General features: G+C 44.5%; 1 non-coding gene across 1 annotated transcript; it reads right to left on the bottom strand.

Annotated features, from left to right (window-relative positions):
* Nucleotides 1-16,292: 16,292 nt before the first annotated feature.
* On the bottom strand, nt 16,293-16,399 carry LOC112445226 (U6 spliceosomal RNA). The gene has a single exon (XR_009493666.1). It is a non-coding gene; the product is annotated as a U6 spliceosomal RNA (small nuclear RNA).
* Between the last annotated feature and the right edge of the window lie 256 nt (nt 16,400-16,655).

Below are 16,655 nucleotides of genomic sequence, written 5' to 3' on the forward strand. Positions count from 1 at the left end.
CTGTCCATGGGATTCTCCAGGCAAGAATACTGGAGTGGGTTGCCATTTCCTCCTCCAGGGCATCTTCCCAACTCAGGGATCAAACCCTTGTCACTTCCATCTCCTGCATTGGAAGACAGATTCTTAACCACTGCACCAACCTGGAAGCCAATGGGTTGCTATCAAATCTCTATACAGTTATCCACCTCTGACCATTTTCACTTGCTGTGCTGCCTGGGAAAGACATCTCCCTCTGACTTTTTTTTTTTTAATCCTGTGTAATTCCTCCCCATCCTCAAAGTCTCTCCCTAGCCTTCTGGGAAGCCTTCACTCTTGCTATCTTCTGGGTTGATTACCTGCCTCCTCACGGAGCCCTTTGGAGAAGGCAATGGCAACCCACTCCCGTAATCTTGCCTGGAAAAGCCCCACGGACAGAGGAGCCTGGCGGGTTACAGTCCGTGGGGTTGCAAGAGTCAGACGTGACTTAGCAAGTAAACCATCACAGAGCCCTGTGCAGTGCTGGGCTGACCCCTCCCTCTACACCATGTTTAGAGCAGCTCTGCACTTGTGTCTATGAGACCACATGTTCAACCCTGCAGAAACGATTTCTTGTCGAATTCTTGTGTCTTTGCCGGTCAGCACAGGAACTGAGAGAGGTGGAGAGTGGATATGTGTTTATGAGAAGCTCTCTTGGATCCTATTTTTTTTTTTTAATGTTTTGGCCATGCAGAATGGCTTGTGGAATGTTAGTTCCTCAACCAGGCATTGAACTTTTGCCCTCTGCAGTTGAAGCCCAGAGTCTCAACCAGTGGAGCACCAAGGAAGTTGCATCCCTTGGGCACAACTGAATGCCTTTAAAGACTGCTACTATCATTGCCCTGAATTCAGGTCATTCAGACCTCATCACTTTCTACTTCCAAACCCATAAAAAAAAAATTCCTCTTTGTCTGTATCAACACTTACATTCTGGAATCTGGAAAAACTGGAGTAGACGATTTCATTTGCAAAGCAGAAAGAGAGACCCAGATGCAGAGAACAAATGCATGCCCATGGGGAAGGGGACGTGGAATGGATTGGGACGTTGGGATTGAGGCAGAGACACTACTCATACTGTGTATAAAACAAGCAGCTACTGAGAACCGGCTGTCTAGCACACGGAACTGTGCTGAATGCTCTGTGGTCACCTGAATGGGAAGGAGATGTAGAAAAGGAGATACATGCATATGTATAGCTGATCCGTGTGAGACCTGGGGCTTCCCTGGTGGCTCAGCTGGTAAAGAATCCACCTGCAGTGCAAGAGTTTGCCTGCAGTACAGGAGACCTGAGTTCAGTCCCTGAGTCACAAAGATCCCCTGGAGAAGGGAATGGCAACCCACTCCAGTATTCTTGCCTGGAGAGTCCCGTGGACAGGGGATCCTGGTGGGCTACAGTCCGTGGGGTTGCAGAGTCAGACACCACTGAGTGACTAGCATAGCATAACTGATTCACTCTTCCGTGCAGTAGAAATTAACACAACATTGTGAATCACCTGTACTATGCTCTAACTTAAAAAAAAAATGTTTTAAATCCTCTTTGTCTAGATAAACATTGACAGAAATTCTGTATAACAATTAAGGACCTACCTCCCATGAAATAATACCAAAAAAATCATCTATTCAACCTCTGAAATACCAATAAAGCATCCCCTACTCTCAAAGACCCTTTGCAAAATGCTCTTCTTTACCGATTAATATGTTAAACATAATTAGCTTCCTCAGACGGAACAGAAGCTGAAGGTGTCATGGTCATCATAAGTCATATGTTTTCGCGATTTACATCCAAATCCTTGAGTTCCGAATGAACAACCCTTGAGGCAGGCCTGTTTACACGAATGAAATTTGCACTGTAGCTCCAGCCACGCTCTGGAAGGGCTGGGTCACACTGGCGCTTTTCAACACTGCTGGGATTTAATTTCTGTAGTATCGTCGTAGAGAGAGAGCACTAATCGCTTTTTAATTATTCTCAGCTTCCGAGAATAAACGGGAGGGAGACCAGTTCCCAGACAAAGGAAAAAAACATTGGGAGCTGAGCAGAGATAATTATGTAGCAGTGCCCTAGCGACAGGACTTCAGAAGGGTCCTCTGCCGCCCATCCACCCAGACGGTAGAACTCAGCCACGGTCCTTTCCCCAGCCTTCAGACCTCATCCTCGAAGGCCGGCGATCCTGGGAAGTCATGGAGAATTTAGGAAGCTTTCGTCACATTTTCAGCAAAGCTGCTTGGGCTGGGGATGACAGAGTCATAGTAGCAGCCATTTGTCATGTCTCTGTAGAAGTCAGAGATAGTGTAGCTCTGACACAATGGCTTCAAAAAAAAAAAAAATCCACAAATAAACGTTGCTGGGAATAAAATGCTATAAACCTTGTGTGATAATTTAGAGCATTTTTTGTCTAGTTTGCTTTTCTTCATTGAAAAATCATTGCATTGCCACGTTGGTTTAATTTCTGCTGTATTGCAAAGTGATTCTGTTTATTTATCTATATCTATCGATATTGGAGAAGGAAATGGCAACCCACTCCAGTATGCCTGAAGAATCCCCATGGACAGAGGATCCTGGCGGGGCTACAGTCCATGGGGGTCACAAAGAGTTGGACACGACTAAGCGACTAACACACGTATATCTATCTGTCTGCACTTTGTTCTTAATGTTCTCTTCCATCGTGGTGTATCCCAGGAGATTGAATACAGTTCCCTGCGCTCTCCAGTAGGGCCTTGTTGTTTATCCATCCCACATATAATAGTTGCGTCTGCTAACCTTGAACTCCGAGTCCATCCCTTCTCCCCCTCCTCTTCCCGTTGGCAACCACAAGTCTGATCTTTATGGCTGTGAGCCTGTTTGTGCTTCGCAGATAAGTTCCTTTGGGTCATATTTCAGATTCCACATATGAGTAAAATCGTACAGTATTTATCTTTCTCTGTCTGCCTCATTTCACTTTGTACGATAATCTCTAGGTCCATCCATGTGGCTGCCGGTGGCGTGATTGCATTCTTTTTTTTTTTTTTTTAATGGCTGAGTAGAAGGTTTTAAGCTTTTGTCTTTCCAGGTGTGCTCTAGGGAGAGAAGGCTGGCCATACTTCTGTCTGGTAGCACCGATTACCCGGTACCTACGCCCTTCAACTCTAAAAGTGGAGGTTGAGTAAAACATGCATTTCAAAGGTAGCTGTACTTAATGTGTATCCATTTTAGTTATAGAGTTCAAAGCTTGTTTGAGCACCCATTCCCTTGGAGAACATGTAACTTGGATGTTCACAAAGCAAAGGCGTGCAACATCTCACTTCCCCCGTGGCTCAGATGGTAAAGAATCTGCCTGCAGTGCAGGAGACCTGGGTTTGATCCCTGGGTTGGTAAGATCCCCTGGAGGAGGCAATGGCAACCCACTCCAGTATTCTTGCCTGAAGAATCCCATGGACAGAGGAGCTTGGCGGGCTACATACAGTCCATGGGGTCTCAAAAGAGTTGGATATGAATGAAGTGACTAACACTCTCACTGTCTCACCATTTACTGAATCTTTGTAGCAGGCTAGGCTGAGCGACTTCACTTTCACTCTTCACTTTCATGCATTGGAGGAGGAAATGGCAACCCACTCCAGAATTCTTGCCTGGAGAATCCCAGGGACGGGGGAGCCTGGTGGGCTGCTGTCTACGGGGTCGCACAGAGTCGGACACGACTGAAGCGACTTACCAGCGGCAGCAACAGCAGCAGGGAATAGAAATATGCTTCCGAAAGGGCTGGTCTGAGGGGCCTTAGAGACAAGGAGAGATCCAATTTTGTTTCAATAAAAGTAAAGACAAAGAACAGACGGAGGGAGGATTCCCCCGTGTTCCAGCGATGGAGTCTCTGTACCTCCGCTGCAGGGGACCCAGGTTCAATACCTGGTCCAGGAACTGAGATCCCAGAAGCTGCCAAGTGCAGTAAAAATAAATGAATAAATGTCAGTTAAAAAAAAAAAAAAAAAAAAGGAACAAGGGACAACCAAAGAGATACATTCTAGAAGCAAGGAAGGATTATGTAAAGTCAAACTGTTGCTGTCATTCTGATGGATACAGCGCATGGAGCAAGTAATTAGCCTTTCTTCCAGCCACCCTCACTTCCCAGTAAAAAAATTTGTAAAGAGAACCATCGGCGGATTCAGGCATGTGCTGCTTTTTTGTTAAATAAAGCAGTAGAAGCCAAGACCCAAAGTGTTAGTTTAATAAGAGAGGAAACGAACGGTTGCTTTGGCCAAGAAGTTCATTTGGGTTTTTTCCACACGATGTTGCCTCAAAGCTTCTTGGCCAACCCGATGGTTCAGCTGGCTGCAGTGTGATGAAGCTTCTGTTTTTGAATGCAGTTTCTCTTAAATCCTGTGTTGCTACCCAAGGCTAAAAGTTGTCTTCAGGACCAGCTTGGCCTACAGTTACAGACATATTTGCAGGACCTTCCTAAGAAATGTCCAAAAGTGTCAGTTTTCTGACTAAAAGTACTAAGACTTTTATTCCCTGCAAATGTCAATTCAATATCAGCAATGCAGGGAAAGGTTTAGAGTTATTTCGCTTCATACCCTTGAATTACAGCCTCGAGGAAACAGTTGCTCCACAAGTGAAAATAACTATTTCCAGGGAAAGGAAAAGAAAATGTAACACAGTTAGAAGGTTCTTCCAATACCGAGTGATTGTTTTATTTAACCCACTTGTAAAGCAGAGACATTACTTTGCCAACAAAGGTCTGTCTGGTCAAAGCTTTGGTTTTTCCAGTGGTCGTGTATGGATATGAGAGTTGGACTATGAAGAAAGCTGAGCACAGAAGAATTGCTGCTTTTGAACTGTGGTGTCGGAGAAGACTCTTGAGAGTCCCATGGACTGCAAGGAGATCCAACCAGTCCATTCTGAAGGAGATCAGCCCTGGGATTTCTTTGGAAAGACTGATGCTGAGGCTGAAACTCCAGTACTTTGGCCACCTGATGTGAAGAGTTGACTCATTGGAAAAGACCCTGATGTTGGGAGGGATTGGGGGCAGGAGGAGAAGGGGACGACAGAGGATGAGATGGTTGGATGGCATCACCAACTCGATGGACATGAGTTTGAGTAAACTCCGGGAGTTGGTGTTGGGCAGGGAGGCCTGGCGTGCTGTGATTCATGGGGTTGCAAAGAGTCAGACACGACTGAGTGACTGAACTGAACTGAATATTTAAAAGGTGCGTGTGTTTATGTGTTCATACTTTATGTCCCAGATTGTGAACAAAAACATCTCCTAGTTTTATCTCTTGTCAAAAGCTCAATGCTTCATATTTTTTTTTTAAGCCATTAAGCAGGTCTCCTTGGCTTCAGATATGGTGAACAGAACTACTGGTACTACAGTGCTATATTTAAAATAGATAATCAACAAGGACATAGTGCACAGCACGGGTAACTCTGCTCACTATTCTATAACCTAAATAGGAGAAGAATTTGAAAAGTAGTACATGTGATCATTGTGTATGTATAACCGAATGTCTTTGCTGTTACCTGAAACTAACACAATATTGTTAATCAACTACACTCTAGTATAAAATGATTTTTTTTTAAAAAAACTGCTGGTACTGGAAGATATTCACATAAATGTGATCTCAGAAATGATCTTGAGGGGACTTCCCTGGCGGTCCAGTGGTTAGAACTCAGCGGGTTCTCTGTCATGGCCCAGGTTCAGTTCCTGATTCTGACCTCGAAGGGACATCCCTGGCCGTCCCATGGTTAGAACCGAGTGCTTTCTCTGCCATAGCCCAGGTTCAGTTCCTCGTCGGAGAACTGAGATCGCACAAGCCCTGTGTTTCGATGGGGGGAAAATGGCCTTGAAAACCAGAGTTTTGAGATGCCGTGGACAGAATGCTATTTTTATTCCCTGTGCAATGCTTCCTAACACATTCCATCACTTGGGAGTGACGATGGTATGGATACAGTGAATACAGAATGAGGTTGGAAATACTTGTTTGCTCTACAGAGCGTCTTCCTTCCATTGCGTTTGGTCTGTTTCTACCTGGACACCTTGGGTGCCGCCTCTTCTCTGGGGCCAGAGCTGTCATTTTCTGTCACAGTCTCTCTCTCACCTCCTTTCCGTCCAGTACTTGCCTGTGCAAGAAGCTGTTGGAGGACGGCTTCAGTAGGGCGACCCTGTGCTGGAAAATGGCATAAACGTGCAAGATGGGTCACCCAGCCATTGCTGGGCGGATAGCAAGAGAGGTCCTAGGAAGAGGCTAAAAGACCAGAAGCATCGGCAACTCTTGCTATAAAAACGTCTCAAGAGGCCGTGAAATTAATCCCTCTGAGCCCAATGGGAAGAGAGGAAGACTGAAATCAGTTGCTATCATTTCATGGGGACTCCGAGGACCTCCGGCACCAGGGTCCTTTATGTCAGCAGAGAAAAGAATTCAATGACGGCAAAACGGTAGATGAGATGTGGTTTATTAGAAAAGGATGCTTCTGTGGCTTACAAGCAGGCAGGCAAGAAATGCTGCACCCTGAGAACTCACCTGGCTACAAGTTTTATAATCAAAGAAAAGCGGGGAGGGGGAGAAGATCACCTTTTCCCTCATTCTTGAGTAGATGTCATGCCTCCCTCATCAGCTCCTCCTCCAGCTTGAGCAGGGGAGTTTTCTTGTCCCTGCATGGTCAAGCTGCTGCTGCTGCTACTAAGTCACTTCAGTCGTGTCCGACTCTGTGTGACCCCATAGACAGCAGCCCACCAGGCTCCCCCATCCCTGGGATTCTCCAGGCAAGAACACTGGAGTGGGTTGCCATTTCCTTCTCCAATGCATGAAAGTGAAAAGTGAAAGTAAAGTCGCTCTGTCGTGTCCGACCCTCAGCGACTCCATTGACCGCAGCCTTCCAGGCTCCTCCGTCCATGGGATTCTCCAGGCAGGAGGACCGGAGTGGGATGCCATTGCCTTCTCCGATGGTCAAGCTAGGTCCACAAATTTTTGCTTTTTAGGTGTTCAGAGAGCATGTCCTAGGGACCATTAACTTACTGAGCGCCCTGGACAAGATGTGGATCTCATGCCACCACGGTTTTATTGTTTGGGGGCAGGTCCCGTGCTCTGTCATGGGCTTTTGTTCCTAAGCAAGCCCGCTTGGTTTTGTGGTGAAGCAAACCTGTTTTGTTGAGTTATCATTAACTCACAGTTCAATTCAGTCACTCAGTCGTGTTCCACTCTTTGAGACCCCATGGACTGCAGCATGCTGGGCCTCCCTGTCCATCACCATCTCCCGGAGCGTGCTCAAACTCATGTCCACTGAGCTGGTGATGCCATCCAACCATCTCATCTGTCGTCCCTTCTCCTCCCGCCTTCAATCTTTCCCAGCATTGTGGTCTTTTCCAGTGAGTCAGTTCTTTGCATCAGGTGGCCAGAGTATTGGAGTTTCAGCTTCAACATCTGTCCTTCCACTGAATATTCAGGACTGATTTCCTTTAGGATGGACTGGTTGGATCTCCTTGCAGTCCCAGGGACTCTCAAGAGTCTTCTCCAACACCACAGCTCAAAGGCATCAATTCTTTGGCTCTCAGCTTTGTTTATAAGTCACAGGGCCTCCCGTTTTTTTGCTTTTTTAAGCTTATAGTCCATTAGTGGGATTAACTATTGAATTACCTATTTTGTCCCTTCATTCTGTCCCTGTCAAGATGGTTCGACCCTTCAGGTTACCACACTCCAATCCTTCCCCACTACACTCTAAATCACACAGCATCCTAGCCACTGTGGGATTTGAAAATGGTCCCATGGCATCGGTTTGTGTGGAGGTGCAAAGTGCAAGACACAGAGGGTGTGACTCACTTAAAGGGTGGTGTGAGTTGTAAGGGAATTGCTCAGGGATCTAAGAGAATATCTGCCTCTTCCAGCAATGCTTAAAAATGAAGTTATGGGACTTCCCTGGCAGTCCTGTGGTTAAGACTTTGCCTTCCACTGCATGGGGTGTGGGTTTAATCCCTGGTCTCATGTGGGACCTCACGTCCCACATGCTTTGAGGCCAAAAAATCAAAACATAAAATAGAAGCAGTATGGTAACAAATTGAATACAAACTTTTAAAACGGTCTGCTGCTGCTGCTGCTAAGTCGCTTCAGTCACGTCCGACTCTGTGTGACCCCGTAGACGGCAGCCCACCAGGCTCCCTTGTCCCTGGGATTCTCCAGGCAAAAACACTGGAGTGGGTTGCCATTTCCTTCTCCATTTTTAAAATGGTCTACATTAACATAAATCTAAAAAGAGAAAGATTTTAAAAACAGGGAGCTCATATTCTTTGCTCACTACCCAACTTCTGCTATTATTAAAAATTCAGATTATGAATTTTCCATGTGTTTTTTTTTTCAGAAATCCAAGATAGTCAATAATGCAGGAAAGGGGCCAAAATCCATGGGAGTTAATGGCTATATTTTCACGAAACTTTATAATTAAATGTACTGGTTTTATGTCAGTGGATTCTATACTATGCACCGTTTATTTGCCATTGATTTATAAGCATTTTTTGTTTAACGATAAAATTAAATGGCTGTTGTCACATAAATGGATTCAAGGCAGGTCTTTCCCTTACCCACATCCCATGATTTTGGTTGTCTAGAATTCAACTTCGATTTTTGGCCGCCAGTCGCATACTTAGAATTTCAGATATTGCAAGCTTCCTCTGCAAAGTCACGCCTTTCCAGGTTTCTTCTCTAGTCCCCTCTGCTCTTCTTCATTTATTGAAATTCCAGTTATATGCATACACACACACAGAAGTTTAGTTGCTTTACAATGTTGATTCTATCTACTGTACAACAAAATGAACCAGCCGTACGTGTACACATATCCCCTCTGTTTTGGATTTCCTTCTTGCTTAGATCACCCCAAAGCCTTGAGTAGACTTCCCGGTGCTATCCAGGAGGTTCTCATTAGTCATCTATTTTATACATAATGGTATATACACGGGGTGTCCCTGGAGGCTCAGCTAGTAAAGAATCCACCTGCCCGTGGAGGAGATGTGTGTTTGATCTGTGGGTAGCGTTACCGCTAAATCAGATGGTAAAGAATCTGCATGGAATACAGGAGACCCAGGTTCGATCCCTGGGCTGGAAAGAGCCCCTGGAGAAGGGGATGGTAAGTATTCTCGCCTGGGAAATCCCTTGGGCAGAGGAGCCTGGTGGGCTACAATCCATGGGATCAGAAAGAGTCAGACAAGACTTAGCGACTAAACAACAACAGCCATGTGTATATATGTCGATTCCAGTCTCCCAGTCCCTCCTACCCCTCAGATTCCAGCTACATTTTAAGTCTCAGAGCCATTCATTACTGGGCCATTCTTGGTTACTGCGATTCCTCTCCTGTGTGCTAACAGAGTTCCTACTCTTTGGAACTTATTCTGCTTTATGACTTTTCATAAGTCTGTTTTGCATTTATACTGTAAGGCCTTAAGATCTTATAGTGGGCTCCATATCTTAACTATTAATTTTTTAATCTTCCTAGTACCCAGTAAAATGTATCCTGTTGATTAAATTATAATAGTATCCAACCACATGGAACATGGCTGCTTGGGAGGCATAGAATAAAAATGAAATCTAGATAAATGAATACAATGACTAATAAATAAATTAATACATTTATTTATTCATCCATTTTTTGCCCTTTTACACTTGCCTCTATATTTGCAAATGATAACATGATTATGCATTTTTAGCAGTGGGATTATAGTACACATTTTTTTCCATTGAAAAATGGCATTTAATTAACAGTTAAAAGAAGATATATCATTCATGGAGTCTAAGAATTGAAATAATGCTCATTGCTGAGACCAGAAAAAGCATTCATATAAAAGTTAAATATTAATCACTGGAGGACATTGGTAGAAAACAATCTGTATCATAATTCCAGACACTTGTAATTAAATCCCATTTTTTAAATGCACAAGGAAAGTGGAATACAGAGAGAATGGCAACTGTTGGGTGATACACTATTCATCACCATAAACTACTTAAGTCTAAGATTCATGTCCCCCTACAGATATAACTCACTGGAAGATACATGACTGAGATTAAAATTCCATCTTTCCCTTGCCTCCCCAAAATGAAGAAGAAATCAAACTCAATTGCACCTTGGACATTTAATAACAAATAGCAATAGCAAATATTTATTTTATCCAGACACTCATTCGTCTGGGAAAATGAGTATGAACACCGATAAAGAATGATGTGAATTATGGAAACAAAGGCAAATGAGACTGCAGAGAGACAGATCGTTTGACGTGATTTATGCCTGCTTGCTATTCCAATAAGGTAGACAGCTACTTGAGCTTCCCTAGTGGCTCAGACAGTAAAGAATCTCCCTGTAATGAAGGAGACCCAGGTTCGTTCCCTGGGTCGGGAAGACCCCCTGGAGAAGGGATAGGCTACCCACTCCAGTATTCTTGGGCTTCCTCTGTGGCTCAGCTGGTAAAGAATCCACCCGCAATTTGGGAGACCTGGGTCTGATCCCTGAGTCGGGAAGATCCTCTGGAGAAGGGGAAAGGCTACCCACTCCAGTATTCTGGCCTGGAGAATTCCATGGACTGTATAGTCTATGGGGTTGCAAAGAGTCGGACACGACTGAGCTAGTTGCACTTCACTTCATGACCTTGCAGCCTTGGTATCGCTCCCACGGTTATGTTATATGACAAAGCAAAAGGGGCTCTGTGGATGCGACTAAGGTTACTGATCACCTGGCCCTTGTATTTCAGTTTGGCTGTTCTAGAGCTTTGTGTCCTGCGGGATCTTTAGTTATGGCGGGTGAACTCTTGTTCCAGCTTACAGGATCTAGTTGCCCTGACCAGGGATTGAACCCGGGACCCCCTTGCATCAGGACCATGGAGTCTTAACCACTGGGTCACCAGGGAATCTGTCATCTGACCTTAACTAGGGCGATTGTCGTGATTTATCAAGGTGGGCCCAGTGGAATCTCAGGAGCACTTAGAAACGGACAAGAAGGGGAGATGTGATGGAAACAGACGCCACGGGGAGCTGAAGCGTGAGAAGGACATGTGGTGCTGTTGCTCATGTGGTGATGGATCAGGCAACGTGGTGAAGATGCACATCAGTCTCTAGAAACTCAGAGCAACTCCACAGTACAGCCAGCAGGGAAACCGAGAGCTCAGTCCTACAACCACAAGGAACTGAATTCTGCCAACCACCACAATGAAGCCAGAAGCCGTTCTTTCTCAGAGTCTCTGCATAAAAGCCCGGGTCGGCCAATACCCTTGTAGCCCCGTGATGAAGTGCACAGGTGAGTAAAATATTGAGTGAGAAGCAGGGGACATGTGATTTCCACGGAGCAAGTAGAAGATGAAAAGAAATTTAAAGAACTCTTCAGAGGGAAAAAGCAGGCCAAGACTCCAAAGATGCTGAGTCTGAATCCACAGGAGGAAAGAAAAGAGTACAGAAGGCAAAGGTGAACAGAAGCAAGGGGGAATGCTGGGGAGGGCCAACTGGATTGGAGGATTAGTGAGTTCAGGGTGACTTTTTTATTTTGCTATGTATCTGTCTGCACTGGCTCTTTGTTGAGGCAGGCAGGATCTTCCATCAAGTCATACAAACTCTTGGTTGTAGTATGAGGGGTCTCCCTTGGGCCTCCTGCATTGGGAGCTTGGAGTCGTGGTCACTGGACCACCAGGGAAGTCCCTACGGTGAGTTTTGAGATGCGTTTTGTCAGAGCTTTAGAGAGAGGCTCTAAAGGACCAGGGGTTAAGTAGGGAGGAGGTGGTGATGATAGGCAGGCGTTGAAAGCGTGTTCTTCTTCCCATTGGGATGATGTAAGAAGCGGGGTTGACCTGGACAAACACATGATAAAGAAATTTTTTCAATTCTTTCTGAATAAGGGAGAAGCTTCTGTCTGAATGTCGACAACAGGAATTGATGGGAAGAGGCAGGGCAGGAGGCGCGGGTGGAATCTGGCCACTTTCCCGTCATTCAGTCTGGTCTCGTGTGTTCTTTCACTGAGGCATCCAGATGCTCTCTATGCTGACTTCAAGTCCATTCTTGTAGTCTTGAATAACTGTCCTCATGCAGTTAAGTACTGTCTGTGTCTCCTTTGCTTTCTGAGTCTTCAGATCAAGAGTTGGCTCTTCCCAGTGGGTGGCCAAAGTACTGGAGCTTCAGCTTCAGCATCAGTCCCTACAATGAATATGCAGGGTTGACGTCCTTTAGGGCCACTTGAGTGCTGACTGTTAATAGTTGTCAGACAGTTAATACACTTTTTTAATATTAGGGAATGCGTATTATGGAACTAACAGATATCTTCTGTATTCTTTTGCCATCAAGAAAGAAGACAGCATTAGGAACACAGACTTTTATCGATTCCACCAAGTATACTAAGTAATTTCAAGAAATGGGTTTACCTCTTGAAAGCGAGTGCGTTGCCAATAGAGGCAGGAAGTTATCCTTTGGCCGTAGCCCTTGAAAAGCTGTGAGACAAAATGGAAAGCTTCTGAAATAGGGCAGTAAAATTGACTAAGATCATGGCATCTGGTCCCATCACGTCATGGCAAATAGATGGGGAAACAGTGGAAACAGTGTCAGACTTTATGTTTCTGGGCTCCAAAATCACTACAGATGGTGACTGCAGCCATGAAATTAAAAGACGCTTACTCCTTGGAAGGAAAGTTATGACCAACCTAGATAGCATATTCAAAAGCAGAGACATTACTTTGCTAACAAAGGTCCATCTGGTCAAGGCTATGGTTTTTCCAGTAGTCATGTATGGATGTGAGAGTTGGACTGTGAAGAAAGCTGAGCACCAAAGAATTGATGCTTTTGAACTGTGGTGTTGGAGAAGACTCTTGAGAGTCCCTTGGACTGCAAGGAGATCCAACCAGTCCATTCCAAAGGAGATCAGTCCTGGGTGTTCTTTGGAAGGACTGATGCTGAAGCTGAAACTCCAGTACTTTGGCCACCTCATGCGAAGAGCTGACTCATTGGAAAAGACTCTGATGCTGGGAGGGATTGGGGGCAGGAGGAGAAGGGGACAACAGAGGATGAGATGGCTGGATGGCATCACTGACTCGATGGACGTGAATCTGAGTGAACTCCGGGAGTTGGTGATGGACAGGGAGGCCTGGTGTGCTTCGATTCATGTGGTCGCAAAGAGTCAGACACGACTGAGTGACTGAACTGAACAGAACAGGTATCTTCTGTATTCTTTTGCCATCAAGAAAGAAGACAACATTAGGAACACAAACTTTTATCGATTCTACCAAGTATACTAAGTAATTTCAAGAAATGGGTTTACCTCTTGAAAGCGAGTGCGTTGCCAATAGAGGCAGGAAGTTATCCTTTGGCCGTAGCTCTTGAAAAGCTGTGAGACGAAATGGAAAGCTTCTGAAATAGGGCAGTAAAACTGATAAGAACTAAAGAAAGTTGATGAGTCACTTCAGGTTTGCATTAGATCAGATCAGATCAGATCAGTCACTCGGTCATGTTCGACTCTTTGTGACCCCATGAATCGCAGCACGCCAGGCCTCCCTGTCCATCACCAACTCCCGGAGTTCACTCAGAATCACGTCCATCGAGTCAGTGATGCCATCTAGCCATCTCATCCTCTGTCGTCCCCTTCTCCTCTTGCCCCCAATCCCTCCCAGCATCAGAGTCTTTTCCAATGAGTCAACTCTTTGCATGAGGTGGCCAAAGTCCTGGAGTTTCAGCTTTAGCATCATTCCTTCCAAAGAAATCCCAGGGCTGATCTCCTTCAGAATGGACTGGTTGGAGCTCCTTGCAGTCCAAGGGACTCTCAAGAGTCTTCTCCAACACCACAGTTCAAAAGCATCAATTCTTTGGCGCTCAGCTTTCTTCACAGTCCAACTCTCACATCCATACACGACCACAGGAAAAACCATAGCCTTGACTAGACGGACCTTTGTTGACAAAGTAATGTCTCTGCTTTTGAATATGCTGTCTAGGTTGGTCATAACTTTCCTTCCAAGGAGTAAGTGTCTTTTAATTTCATGGCTGCAGTCACCATCTGTAGTGATTTTGGAGCCCAGAAAAATAAAGTCTGACACTGTTTCCACTGTTTCCCCATCTGTTTCCCATGAAGTGGTGGGACCAGATGCCATGATCTTCCTTTTCTGAATGTTGAGCTTTAAGCCAACTTTTTCACTCTCCACTTTCACTTTCATCAAGAGGCTTTTGAGTTCCTCTTCACTTTCTGCCATAAGGGTGGTGTCATCTGCATATCTGAGGTGATTGATATTTCTCCCGGCAATCTTGATTCCAGCTTGTGTTTCTTCCAGTCCAGCGTTTCTCATGATGTACTCTGCATATAAGTTAAATAAACAGGGTGACAATATACAGCCGTCCGAACTCCTTTTCCTATTTGGAACCAGTCTGTTGTTCCATGTCCAGTTCTAACTGTTGCTTCCTGACCTGCATAGCCTATCACAAAGATCATTTTTAATCTTATGAAAGGTATTTTACAGTAGGCTTGGTCACTGACTGTATATACTTCAAAATACACATAAAAGAATTTTTTTGTGTGTGGGAATGTCAATCAGTGAACATAGATACTAAGGAATGCATGCAATTAAGAAAAAAAAGTGAATGAAAGACATCACCATATTGACTGAAAAGAGACTGGGAATTTGAGATACATTTCAAAAGATGCCCAGTCTTTGAAACAATAATGCTTCAAGAAAGCTGCAGTGAAAAATACTTGTAAGCATTCCTCTCCTGGCCTGATCATACACATGGTTTCAGCTTTTGCAAAACCAGAGATCCCAGAAACCATAATATAGGAATGCACGTAACTTTAGGAGTTTTCACTGGACCGAGTCATTCGGGGACGTTGGTCCGGTCACACAACCGTGCTGTCGACTCAGTCGTTACTGAGAGATTCAGAACCGAAAGTACGTTGGAAAACACGCCTCGGTGATGAGCGCGTATCATCAATCCTTTAAAGCTAGCTGTGTCGTTTCTGTTTGCAGAACAGAATGGCTCCTCGTTATTTCTCTCTTACTGTTAATTTTTCTTGGAGTGTAGTTCTGTTATTTTCTGCTGCGCAGCCGAGTAAGTCACCGTCCATACCAATACATCCCCTGTTTTTGTTTTTGTGTTGCATTTCCTTCCCGTTTAAGTCAGCACAGAGTGTGTATCTGCTCAGCGAGAGTGTCCTGTGCCACACAGCCGGTCCTCATTAGTTATCCAGAGTGTGTATGTGTCAACCCCAATCTCCCAATGCCTCCCACCCGCTCTTCCCCCTCTTGGTGTCCACGTGTGTGTTCCCCACCTCCCTGTCTCTATTTCTGCATAGCATGTAGGATCATCAGAACAATTTTTCTAGTTTCCACGTATATGCATTAATATACGATACTTGTTTTTCTTTCTGACCGACTTCACTCTGTATGACAGTCTCTAGGGTCCATGTTGAGTCAAATGATGCTCCATATTTAAAAAAAAAAATAGAAATTAACATGAAATCCACCCACGTACCAGTATGTCCTTTAGTCTGCAAGCTCAGGAAGGTATGTTTCCTTCAACCATTCCTTAATAGCAACAACTAAAGCAGGTAAAGCAACTTTTCCTCTCCTTCTGCATATTTTAATTTTTGTTTTTGGTTAATGTCTCCATAAGCATCTACTGCATAACCCTAGGCATATGCCCTTTGACACATTGAAAAACCTGTTTGTGAAAGAGAAGTGAAAAAGTAAAAGTCTCTCAGTTATGTCCACCTCTTTGCAACTCCATTCTCCAGGCCAGTATATTGGAGTGGGTAGCCTTTCCCTTCTCCATGGGATCTTCCCAACCCAGGGATTGAACCCAGGTCTCTCCATTGCAGGCAGATTCTTTACCAGCTGAGCCACAAGGGAAGCCCTTGATATATGGAAAAAATCTCTCTAATAAACCTATAAACTAACACCTCTTTAGGGATTTGCGCTACAAAGTGTCAACTTGTAATACATGAACCCTGCACCCTACCTTGGACCCTCAACATCAAAAAACCACAGCAGAAGATGCTGACCTTTTGCACCAAAGGATTATAAATACCAGCAGGATTAACCGGGCGATCTTAATTTGCATGATCTGCTCACCGTGTCACGATCCATCCAGAGTGAGTGCGTTTTGCACGTGAACACATTCATATCAAAATGCTAATGTTTCAAGTATGGTAAAAGCAAACCTTGCCTGACATCTTTCGCTACTTTGCTTCTTTTGAGATATATATTTGTTTTCAGTAACAATGCTGAGATCCGATGGTGTAAAAAAAAAAAATTATGCAGTTGCTATTATAATTTGAAAACCTTTAGGGGGAAAATGTTTCATGCTGTAACTTTTTTTTTTTAAATATAACATTTCAGGAATTTCCATACCATGCTTGCCCAGGGGCCATGCTAATCTGCTTTGTATTGTTCCAATTTTAGTATATGTGCTGCTGAACCAACCACCATGCTGTACTTTTGAGAGTATTACATGACGTTTAAGCGAGATGGTCAAAGCACGGTTTATCCTCTGACAACAGATCCTATAATCTGTGTCCAACTGAGTTCCATCTCCTCCTGAAGAGATCTTGTCCATGCCTATAATCCCGCAAGCGTTATATTGGTTCAGTCACCACAGTACCCAATCTCAACACAACTGGGCAGGAAAAAACATCGCCGCTGGGATGTAACTTTCTGCATGAAACAAATCACGCTGTGTCCA

Source organism: Bos taurus, chromosome Y (genome assembly GCF_002263795.3).
Source record: "Bos taurus isolate L1 Dominette 01449 registration number 42190680 breed Hereford chromosome Y, ARS-UCD2.0, whole genome shotgun sequence".
Taxonomy (NCBI): domain Eukaryota; kingdom Metazoa; phylum Chordata; class Mammalia; order Artiodactyla; family Bovidae; genus Bos; species Bos taurus.